General features: G+C 40.3%; 1 protein-coding gene and 1 long non-coding RNA gene across 2 annotated transcripts in view; one reads left to right on the top strand and one right to left on the bottom strand.

The window, feature by feature from the left end:
- Positions 1 to 12,423, top strand: part of TBX4 (T-box transcription factor 4) — a 161,879-nt gene that overhangs the window by 20,044 nt on the left and 129,412 nt on the right. The window lies entirely within an intron of this gene.
- The window catches only part of LOC130355886 (uncharacterized), a 111,622-nt gene that overhangs the window by 49,138 nt on the left and 50,061 nt on the right, over positions 1 to 12,423 (bottom strand). The window lies entirely within an intron of this gene.

The following is a 12,423-nucleotide window of genomic DNA, read 5'->3' as shown; positions in this document are numbered from 1 at the left end:
TTTGCAATATACATGTGTTATATGTTTTGGCAGCATGTGTGTGTTTTGCTTACCTGTTTGTTGTGCAGGAAGTTCTGTAGTTCAGAGGGTTTTCTTTTACTGTTGTCCACAGCGGCCATGTTCTGAGTCTGCTGTGGAGCAGATGTCATAGCTTTTTTTTTATCTGTCTGCATGAGAGAAATAAGCCACGCCCCCTCATCTCCCCCCTCCCAAGGTCTGCATGAGAAGCCACAGTACACAGCTCCTCACCTCCCCTCCCCTGCTCTGTATTCTAAGGACACAGGTCTGCATGAGAAGCCATAGTACACAGCTCCTCACCTCCCCTCCCCTGCTCTGTATTCTAAGGACACAGGTCTGCACAGGAGAAGCCATAGTACACAGCTCCTCACCTCCCCTCCCCTGCTCTGTATTCTAAGGACACAGGTCTGCATGAGAAGCCATAGTACACAGCTCTGCCCCTCCCCTCCCCTGCTCTGTATTCCAAGGACACAGGTCTGCAGAGGAGAAGCCATAGTACATAGCTCCTCCCCTCCCCTGCTCTGTATTCTAAGGACACAGGTCTGCACAGGAGAAGCCATAGTACACAGCTCCTCCCCTCCCCCTGCACTGCTTCTGAGGACGCAGGTCTGCACAGGAGAAGGAACAAAGAAGATAAATGTGTTATCTGAAGGGGAGAATGACAAGGTGCACAGGCTGGGGATGTATGGACTGCAGGGGCTGGGGAATAAATCTCATACTGAGGATGATCTCTATATGTGAAGGTGGAGGGGGGGGGGACTCCTGAATGACACATGCTGGGAGTTGTAGTCCCTTTTGTGTATGTATGACAGTGTATCCCAACCAGGGCTGATATATATTAGTGTGCTGTGTATAAGGGGGCCAACCTGGGAAAATAGTAGGATGGGTAAAGGGCGGAACAAAAAGAAGAAAAAAAAAGGAGCCGCCCCAAACCAGCAAGGCATGTGGCATGCTGGGATTTGTAGTTTTCAGCACAGCAAAAAACAGGAAATAGAAGCAAACATAGGAAAACAAAGTGGGGGATAAAAAGACAACAAAACGAAAATAGAGTAGCTTAAACAACAAGAATAGAAATTAAACTAAACAAATAGGGTAAGTCAAAAACGGAAAAACACATTGACCACTGGAGTACCCCTTTAAGTTTAATGGACTGAATATAGTGGCTAGTCACTTTATTTGGTCAACTTACCAAACATGTACATGGTCTTCTGCAAATTACAGTATATGCTCAGGTAATGGACTAAACATAGTCACCAGCTAACTGCCATGGGCTTGACAGGTGTAAGTCGTGGTCAGTGTTGCTCGCGAATATTCGCAATGTGAATTTTATTTGCAAATATCGCATATTCGCGAATTAGCGAATATTCGCGAATATAGCACTATATATTCGCAATTACGAATATTCGTTTTTTTTCCCACAGTACACATTACAGTGATCTTCCCTCTCTGCTTCCAGCTTGTGTGGTGTAAAGAAGGCTCTGATACTACTGTGTGAGACTGGCGTACGAATTTTTGCATATGCTAATTTTCACATATGCTAATTTTCGCATCTGCGAATTTTCATATATGCGAAAATAAACGCGAATATTACAAATATGCGAATTTAGCGAATATTACAAATATTCGTCCATATATTCACGAAATATCGTGAATTCGAATATGGCTTATGCCACTCAATACTAGTCGTGGTATGTGTTGGCATACCTTTTTGACAGGTTTGACAGCAATATTCTGTATATCAGTTGTTTTTTATCAGTTGTCAGTTGTATATCAGTATCTCAGTTGTCATAGATACAGTATATGCATTGGTGGTATTGGTGATGATTCCCATTACAGTCTATTACTACAGTATAAGCAAATACAGTACTGTAATAGAAATGTACATGTTAATACATGACTCATGTCCAAGGTTGTAGTTAAGTGATGATAAAGAGATCATTATTGGGGACAAGGTGATATAAAGTGTATGTTGTGTAAAAAGAATGTTTTGTAAATCATAAAAATGACATTGCTAGCTATGAAGGACAATATGGTTACACTGTCTAAAATAGTACATTTTTTAATATGTTTTGGGGGGGCAAAAATTCTCTACCACTTTGTACTCATTTGGTCACCGCAGCATTATGGATTTTGTTTTTTAATGCAAGGGACAGGTGTCTATTATTCATTTAAATATGGGACTATATTTCTATTCCTGTTTCAAAAACCTTATTCCATTCGAAAAGTGTGAATATTTAAAGGGGTTATGCAGGAATATAAAAACAGAGCTAATTTATATTATTTCATAAACAGCTCCACATCTGTCCCCAGGTTGTGTGTGGTAATACAACTTGCCTCCATTCACTTCAATGGAACTGAGCTGCAGAACCACACCCAACCTGGAGACAGACGGGAAGTGTTTTTTGAAAGAAGTTAGTTCTGTTTTTTTATTCCTGGATAACCCCTTTAATATCTTCGACATCTGAAATATGGCTACTTGGCCTAAAAATTCAGGCGGCACACTGCACTCTTTAGAGAATGACAGATTAAAGTTAACATGTTATTTTTACTGCTTGGCAAAAAAAAAAAAAAAAAAAAAAAGCAATAAAATGATTGTACATTAAATGGTTTGTCTAATAACTACCACTTGTCTTAAAAAATACAAGGTTTTATATAACCACATCTGAGATTAAAAAAATTAATAATCATGACTGATAGAACTCCATCGCAAGACCCAATGATTCTATGGCACTGGACATCACACAGGGGATGGGTGCTGTGGATGCTCTTATTGCATATTGATATGCGACAGAGAGAGCAGTGTCCTGTTCAGGCATTTAGGTGCCAAATTTAAAATCAATGTTATTTTTAATAGTTATTTACTTCATTAAAGGTACGCTTTAAAGCTAATGTCACTAGGTGGATAAAAAAAATGAGACATTTTCTGTACATGTCTATGGAAGTTGTGATTGTATTGTAAAAAAACATAAAATAATTTCTACTTTACATTCTGGGAATATTTCAGAGCTACAGTCAATCATTAATAATATAGGTTGATAAAACTGTTAAAAAGGATTCTCTTGTTTGGACAACCCCCTTTTATATAAAGCTGTACAGGGCTTTGAATACAAGTTGCATATTGCACATTTAGCACTGCAATGCTTTGCAACAAATGTGTTTGCTCTTGGTTTAATTCCTTTGGATAGGGGATAAGATGTTTTCAAGGTGTGGTGGGACAGCTAACCATACATAACAGAGCAAAACCCAAACCATTAGGGGGGCAAAGAACTTCATGTAAAGCTCTGAGACAGGATGGCGGAGGCGCAGATCTCGAGAGTTGATCAAAAAAATGTGATCCTCTATAATTCTTATATGGAAGAAGCTTGGAACAACCACTTTTCCTAGAGTTTGCCACCTCACCAAACTAAGTTTTTGGGGGAGTAGGGCATTGGTAAGGGAGGCAACTAAAGATTCAATGGTCACTTTGGCAGAGCTTTAAAGATCTTGGGGTAGATTTATCAAAACCTGTCCAGAGGAAAAGTTGCTCAGTTTGCCCATAGCAACCAATCAGATCGCTTCTTTCATTTTTGAAAAGGCCTCTGAAAAATGAAAGAAGCAATCTGATTGGTTCCTATGGGCAACTAAGCAACTTTTCCGCTGGACAGGTTTTGATAAATCTCCTCCCTTGTGTGCAGATGGGAGAAATGACCTTTACTGCAGCACTTCACCAATCTGGGCTTTACAGCAGAGCGGCCAGAAATGCATTGCCTGTGAAAGACATGTGAAAGCCTTCTTGGAGTTTGCAAGATAAGCACCTAAAAGACTCTCAGACAATATTCTCTTGTCTGATGACACCAAGTTTGAACTTTCTGGCCTTAATTCCAAGTGTCACATTTGGAGGAAACCAGGCACTGCTTACACCAGCCCAATACCATCCCTACAGTGAAGCTTGGTGGCAGGATCATCCTGTGGGGTTGTTTGTCAGTAGATGGGACAGGGAGACTGGTTAGGGGTGAGCCTAAACTGAATAGAGCTACAGAGACGTTCTTAATGAGAACCTGATCCAGAGTGCACTGGACCTCAGACTTGGCCAAAGGTTCACCTTTCAACAGCGCAATGACCCTAAGCACGCAGCTAAGACAACAAAGGAGGGATTCTGGGTTAACACTGTGAATGGCCCAGCCCGAGCCCTGACTTGAGCCCAATCAAACATCTCTGCAGAGACCTGAAAATGGCTGTCCATAGACGGTCCACATCTATCCTGACAGAGTATGAGAAGATCTGCAGAAAAGTAAATGCAGAAAGCGTATGCCCATGCTGTTTTTAGGTGAGAAAAAAACATCTGAAGACTTTCCAAATGCATTGTATGACAATGTTGAGCACTTGAAGTGAAAGGGATGAAGAATTACGATTATGACATCAACATTTGAGTACTGTGCACAAGGGTAATAAGTATTTACTGACACTAGATTGGTCACAGGATAACTAAACAATTTCTGATCAGTGGGATCCTGATATCTGATGTCCCCTCCAATCAGTTGTTCAGCAGGTCCATGGTAGCCAGATGTACACTGTAATTGGAGTCAGAAGCAGATGGTTCTGTTCCCTGTGTAGTAGCTGTGCATGGTTATTGCATCTCCACTCCCACAACTACTGCACAATAAATGGATCTGAGACTTTCTTCTGTACAGCAGTGGTGCCATATGCTGGCACCCTGCTGATCTGATATTGGTGGTCTATCCTTAGGAAAGGCATTTAAAGAGTATCTGTTACCAAACTAAACTTTTAATATATTGTTCCTTATGTAATTATAAGACATTATGCTATTTAATTGCTGTTAAAATGATCAAACTTTATATGTTTTTAATGTGATTGAAAAAATGGCCACTAGGTGGCTCTGATCTGTTCTCTGTGCAAGTCAAACAATTAGTTTGGTCTCCTCCCGGCCTGGCGGGAGACCAAATTCAGGAAGTGTGTGCGGGGCATGGCACAGCTCTCGCAGACTTCAGTGATGTTGCAAGGCAATGTAAAGTCCGCTCACATGATCCCCAACACGGCTGTAAACTCCAAGATGAACAACAGAACAAGAACGGTCAGCCAGTGGTAAATGATGTCTGTCTTTATTGAAGCAGATAACAACCGCAAGCATGCAATACAGCAAAATAAAATAGCAGCAAACGGGAAAAAAAGCGTTGCGCCTGCTAGGCGCTCACACAATATGAGCAAGGGGAAAGGTGTGATACAGAGCTTTTTTCAGCTTGGAAAATCTTTTTAAGGGCAAGATGGGTATTAGGAGTAGTTAGGAAATATAATCTGAGTTAGTTTAGAAAATATGGTTTGATGACAGGTACTCTTTCATATGTGCAATGGATAAGCCTTTAGAAGGAATGTTGTATCAGAGAATGACCTGTTGTTTAAACCACATTTTCATGTTAAACATATTTTTTTAAGAATTAATTTTTGGTAATTTTTTCAATACTTTCCATTTTACTATCTATATTTTAAAGCTATTCTGGCATCTTGCAACTCTCATACTGTCCACTTGGCCTTAAACTAAGCTAAGACTTCCTGTAATGTAATGTAATGAGACTACTTCCCAGCAGTCTCACAGTCTCATCCTTGACATCACATATAGGATTACAGTGAATGATGACACCAGTAGATAAATAAGACAATAGATGATGCCAGATCAGCCTCGCCCTCCCTGTGGAATGACCTCTGCAATCTTTCCCATTTATGTCAATGGGACAATTCTAGTCTAATGACCATGGGGCCTATTGTAAAGCATATTTCTAAATACTGTGAAACAGCTCAGACAAGATGGGAACCCCCATAGAGGTGTTCAAAAATACTATATAAAATATGATCAGAAAAAAAAATAACAGTGGCATATCTTTCATATCAGTAAAAAAATCAAACTGGGCAATACATTTACTTCATGAGAGTATCTAGAGTTCTACTGTAAACTAATCATGAGAGTTTTTTTGAGTGGGAGGTGAGTTTATTTTATTTTTTTGCATGAAAATGGTTTGACAGCCTGAAACAGACTACCTCCCTTTAGTACAATGTTGTTGTAGACACTCCTATGCTACATCTGTGCTCCGGTGGAGAAAAGGCAACAGTTGACTTTCATCATTTGCTTTTGTATATCCTTAGATGTCAGCACCTTACTTCAATATATGAAGCAGAAACACAGTGCCATGACTTTATAGGGGTTTAAGATAAAATAGACCACATTTTCTTTAAGTTCCTTATAACCATAAAACATGAGGATATGATATCCATATGCTATTGCTGCCATTCATAGCTTTGCTTGTCCTGAATTACACCCACCAGCTAACCACCTCTGAAATAATTAACAGGACGGTAATATCTGCCAGAACACACAAGCACTGTAGCCGAACAGCCGAATAACCAGAAAGCTTATTCTGGAATCTGTGCTGTTTAATTTTGTAAAGGAGGCATGCTATGATTTAATATTGTGGATCAGTCGTAGCCAGTGTTATTTCTGTAACTAGTTCATTCTGTCGATTTATAGAGAATGGCTTAACTATACACAAAGTGGGCCTCAATTCTTATACACACTTTGCACCATTGATATGACCTTGTTTCTCCAGACAGAAACAGTGGTATGGCTAAAGTGTTGCCTTGGACCCAAAGCCTGAGAACTGTTTGGTCGTACTTGATTGAAGCTCAGAAGTGAAAACGTACAGATCCAGCACTGCAGTTTCAATGATTTACCTTAGTCTAGGTTAGAGATATTGGTTAGGAACCTACTGGGTTTAGCTAATCTAAAATAACCTACAGAGCAGTGGCCAAATACTCCTGGACAATTTAGTTTTGCACTTAACCAGTAAGCGTCTGTAACTCCATTGAGATATTGATAAGAGATTCTTCACTCCTCACTGTCATTCCTCTCTGAACTGAATTTGTCTCATTGAACTGAACTTGGCTCACAACGCTTTGAGAAGGGATGATAACTGGGGTATCTGTTGTTACATATAAGCACAACCATAGATCCCATATCTGACTAATCACTATTGTGTTTCTAACAGCTCTCGTCCCTGATAATAATTATGTTAATTATATTTTGATTATTTAAGATACAGATGACTAATAATATAATTATATTTGTGTAATATTGTATTAAGTTGTTTAAATGGGTTGTTTTGACAGAGATAATTTTTTATATACTTTGCTGCTGCTGCAGGAAACATAACAAATCAGTATACTTACTCGGTCTGCCCCCCCTCAGCTGCTGATTTTTTTGATTGTCACTGTAGTTCTCTTCTTCACTAGTTCCACTGACATTCAGTGTGTACATGGAATGACTGTTTGATCAGTTGATCTCTATGCTACAAATACTCATTAGCTACCTTTCCTGTCCACACTGAACATCAGTGGCACTAATAAAGAAAAGGACCATAGTGGAGACCAGGTGCTTGAGAATCCAGCAGCACCAGGCTAGGTTAGTATATCACTTTTTTTATGTTTCCTGCAACCCCAGCAACATATATTTGTTTTTCCAATCTACATGATCGGTGCTGGTTTACATAGCACTTTGGCCAGTGTAATAGGGCCCTAACATACCTATTGGCATTCTATACAATATTTCTGGACCAAGGTTGTATGTACCATAAAGGGAGACTAGGCAAGAGAGGTGGACTAACCATGGTTGCTCCTTTACAGTTTTTTTACTGGGTGAAAAGAACCTATGCAGGATTATACTCACGAGTGAAACTGCATTGTTATTAAGCATGGTGGTGAGGAATTGTCCAAACACCTTCCTGCATTACCCTGTCTAGCATGCACAATTAATAAATGCCAGATCCTAAACTTCTGATGCCAACCACTTTCGTCATCAGTTGTGGTATCAGTTGCGGCAAGTTTTAGACTGGGTTCACATATATCTTGCCAAAAGCTAGACATATGTAAACCCAACCTTACAAACTAGAATTTAAATACTTTTAAATTCTACCACCTCAGCTGTTAATCTTGCAGCTGCTCCAGAGTTACCATGGACCTCTTGGTTGCTTCTCTGATCAATTTTCTTTATGCCTGGCTTGTCAGTTTGGGTAGACGGCTTTGCCTCAGCCATATTCTTTCCATTTTCTGATGATGGATTTTATGGTGCTCCGTGAGATGTTCAAAAATTGGGATATTTTTTACATAACCCGACCCTGCCTTGTACTTGTCCACAACATTTTCCTTGACTTGTTTGGTTAGCTCCTTGGCCTATATGCTGCTGTATGTTCAGTAATTCTCCCTAACAAATCCTAGGGTCTTCACAGTACAGTACAAGTGGACCCTATTTGCTATTTATTGTAAAGGCGATGCGATTGGTCCCACCGGATCTTTGTTAGGGATTTTACAGTAAAGGTGGTAAATAGATAGGTACTCAACACTTTTCAACACTTTCCAAATGTGCATTTGTAACTAATTGTGAAATCTGTGTAAAGATTGCAGCACAGGGTCCTGTAGAGAAACAAACAAACAAACAACCCCCCCCCCCAACGGTGGTGCGCTGCTTCTGCTGTCATAAAGTTGTTCTGTGCTGCCAATCAGTGGCTATGGCTACAGCAGCATTCTGCCGCTACCACTGATTGGCTGCTGGGGTAGTTCCTTGTGCCAACAGTGGGGACAAACACCATGACAGCAGCAGAGAGACAGGATAGGGGAAGATAAGTACATCTTTTATTTATTGTACAGTGTTCTTAGACAGAATATAAGAACACTGGAATACCCCTTTAATATTTGAATGTATAAAAGATCTCATAAAGATCATATTCGCTGTGGCAAGATGTGCGAGCATAGCACATATGTGTATATAATTTTGAACTTCTCTGTTCCAATACAAGAAGGAAGGAATACTAATTACTTCAAAGATTGTATCATATGCCTGGTTATATATGTGCATCAGTCCTTCAAAGCCCAAAATATATTGATTAAAACCAGACAAATAAAAAAATGAAGAAAATACCAGACATTGTTGGCTAAAGGCTAAAAAGAGAACAGCTATAAAATTGTGTATCTGTTTTTCAACTTCATACAGTTCATTTGAAAATGCATAATGGTGCAATTTGAAACATCCCCCACAAAAAAGAGTTATTTATGCTGCTATCGGTATAGGTCAAATGTATAGAAATGAGCAATTCTTAGCCATGTTCCCATCTACATTAGACATAAAGATTTTATGTTATTCAGATTTTTGGTAACTGAATATAATGGAGAATAGGAATATAAAAGGGCAAAAAAAGCCAAATGGTTTATGAGAACTTTATGGTTAGTAGGTTCTTAAACATTGAACAAAACAATGCCTTAAAAAAAGACTGATAAAAGCAAGCCAGCAGATTTTAAATATAATCTCCTAAAAATGGAATTTTCCAAACTGTCTAACCCTCCAGTCAGTAGGACACCAGATAAATCTCCCCTATCTATCCAAAGACTATGAGTTCAATGTTTCTTGTGTAAGTGGCAGTGAAATTGGGCTTGAAAAATGAATCACTGATGAGAACTCCTGTTGAACCTGTATTGTTTGTTATTCTGTGGCTGGGATCTGGCAAGGTCTAATCCCATACTTCAAAGCCAACGGCCCTTACTTTGTATACAGAATGTCATTGTAGACTGGCGTGAGTGATAAGAGTAGTAAGGGACGACAGGCAATGAAGGCTCTGGGAAAATTGGGACTATGTCAAAATCACTTTGATCTACTCAGAGAATTTGGTGAATTGAGACGTGATAGTTTATAAATATTTCTACATAGCTCTTGTAAGTTTTGTAGTTCAGAATTATTAAATTAATAAGAAAAAAAAAACAGCTGTAGTGGTAAAAATCATGGTGGTCATGTGATAATGCTGAAAAACATATCGGCATCGTGCCAATCTCTCTGCCTGCACTGCATGCACCACATTTCTCACCTGCATTGCATTTCACAAAGGCATACTTTTAAATATTACTGTTGTTACTGACATTGATGAATCTGCCCTATTGTTTATTACCTACAGGCCCAACCCTTAAAGGAGACCTGTCTGCAGTCCCCATACTCCGTGGTACCCTGTATAAAAGGCACTGACAAACCCACAACCGAAACACCTTGGTGATCCCTACATAACGTCTGCTGCAGATGATTGTGAGGATAACTAATAGCGAAGCCTGATAACACAAATTCCTATCTGTGGTCAGACACCTAGTGGTTACATTTGATCTCAAGGAACTGTCTCACAGTCTGCGGAGCACCTATTAGTCATGCTGTCTGAAGTGGAACAGAAGGCTTCCTTATGAAAGTGCAATTATTAGAGAACATATTTCTTTAAATCATTTCTTTAAGTCTCTAGGCATTCCTTAATCTGTAGTTAAAGACTCTGTAAAAGAAAAGGTCTTCTTGAAGATTAAAAATATTAGATCGAGCAGGTTCCTCAGTTTGAAAGACATTTCCAAACTGTTGACCATTTACTTTTATTCCATTAGAATCAAGTTCTAACCCAAACATGACTTCCGGCACACATTATCGCTTCATGCCAAAACTAAGGATTTTTTTTTAACTACCTTAACTGCATCTAATAAATAAATTATCATTGCCAATTGCTCTCTTTTAGCTAAGTGAGCTATAAAAGATTACCCCAGTTCTGCAGGACATTATATTTTAAGATCCTGTTAGCCAGCTAGTCAACTACGTCATTTACAAAACTGAAGACAAAGACTGCAGTTTTGAGATTAGCTTCGACTTTTGTTTGGGACTGTGTATGTGTATGGGATTGGCTGCAGTTATATAGATGAAGCATATGTGGATACATAGGGTTGGCTGTATGGATCAAGGCAGACAGCTGCACTACTGTGGTGCATCATTAATGAAACTGCTGGACTGCATATTGCCTCTCTGTGTGGAATATTCAATTCATTGTTGTGTTATTTACTTTTTACTTTTTTAATGTCATGAAATCTAGAAAATCTAGGAATTGGTTAGACAGATAATAGTGTCCTATATTATAGTGTTATAATGAAATAATAGTAGTGTTTTATAGTCAAAAATGCTATTGCACATAATATACTTAATGTACTTAAGCAATGGGGAGATATGGAATTTTCCTAGTTTAGAAGTAGGCTGATCTTGGAGAACACAATAAAAAAAAATAAAAAAAAAACTCCTTCTAAATACTAAATATATTTTTAAACACATGATAATTGGATCTACCCAAAAGTCTCTTTCTATACTTTTTTCAATAAGTTTCTGTTACTTTTTTGATGGCCAGAAGAGGATATCATTTTGTCATATTCCATTCAGTAAAAATATGTTTCAAAATTAAACACTTAAGGACCAAGGGCATACAAGTATGCCCTTACATCCTGGTACTTACAGACCAAGGGCGTACCTGTTCACCCGTGGGTATTCTGGTCCCCGCCGCTTGCCGGGCAGGGACTAGACTGGGATGCCTGCTGAACTCATTCAGCAAGCACCCCGTGCAAACACCTGGGGAGGTCCTGAGACCCCCCACTTCGGTGATCATAGCAAATCGCCGATCAATTCAGATTGGTGATTTGCTGCGATGGTGCCACCACATGATCATCCTGATTTGTTGGCCGTTACCGGACGACGAATCAGGACTCCTGCTGTGGGGGTGTCTCTAACGGCATCCGCTTCGCCCCTGTTCTGGAGGGCGAGAGCAGGTGCCATGGAGTCTGTACCTGAGTGGGGGCCCCCGATCCCCAGGAGCGGAGACAGCGGCGGCAGGCAGGAGGATGATCACGCAGCAGGAGGTAAGGCTGGCCTCCTGCTGTTGCTTAGCAACAACTCCCAGCATGCGCAAAAGGACATGCTGGGAGTTATTGTTATGTAACAGCAGAAGACACAACTATAACTCCCAGCATGCCCTTTGGTAGTTATTACATGCTGGGGGTTGTAGTTATGCAACAGCTGGAGGCACCTTACATTGGCGCCGCAGGATATATGAGGATCCCGGGCGGCTGAAGACTGATGCCAGCCCGGGCTCCTTTTAACATCTAGCGGAGCCATGGAGCTTTTAGTCCCTAATGTAATATCAAATTTCCCGTGATTGGCTGCTCGGTCTTGGCCAATCACGGGACCCAGCGGGAAATATGAAATTACAGTAGGGGAAATAGAAACTCCGCGGCGCCGAGTAATGTTAAAAGGAGCCCGAGCTGGCATCAGTCTTCAGCCGCCCGGGTTTCTCTGATTCTATCCCCGCTACCCTAATATAATGAGGGTGATGGGGACACTGCATTACATAACCCCCACCCCCCTTGTCTTACACCCGCCCGCGCCGCACATTATCTGCCCACTACAATACTACAACTCCCAGCATGCACTCACTGTATGGGCATGCTGGGAGTTGTAGTCTTGCAACAGGTAGCAGATAGATGGGAGATGTGCGGCACAGGAGACAAGGGGGGGATGTCATTAAGTTGGGG

This window comes from Hyla sarda, chromosome 2 (assembly GCF_029499605.1).
Source record: "Hyla sarda isolate aHylSar1 chromosome 2, aHylSar1.hap1, whole genome shotgun sequence".
In the NCBI taxonomy this organism is placed as follows: domain Eukaryota; kingdom Metazoa; phylum Chordata; class Amphibia; order Anura; family Hylidae; genus Hyla; species Hyla sarda.
The sequence above is the reverse complement of the archived record's forward strand: the minus strand, read 5'-3'. Positions and strand labels throughout refer to the sequence as shown.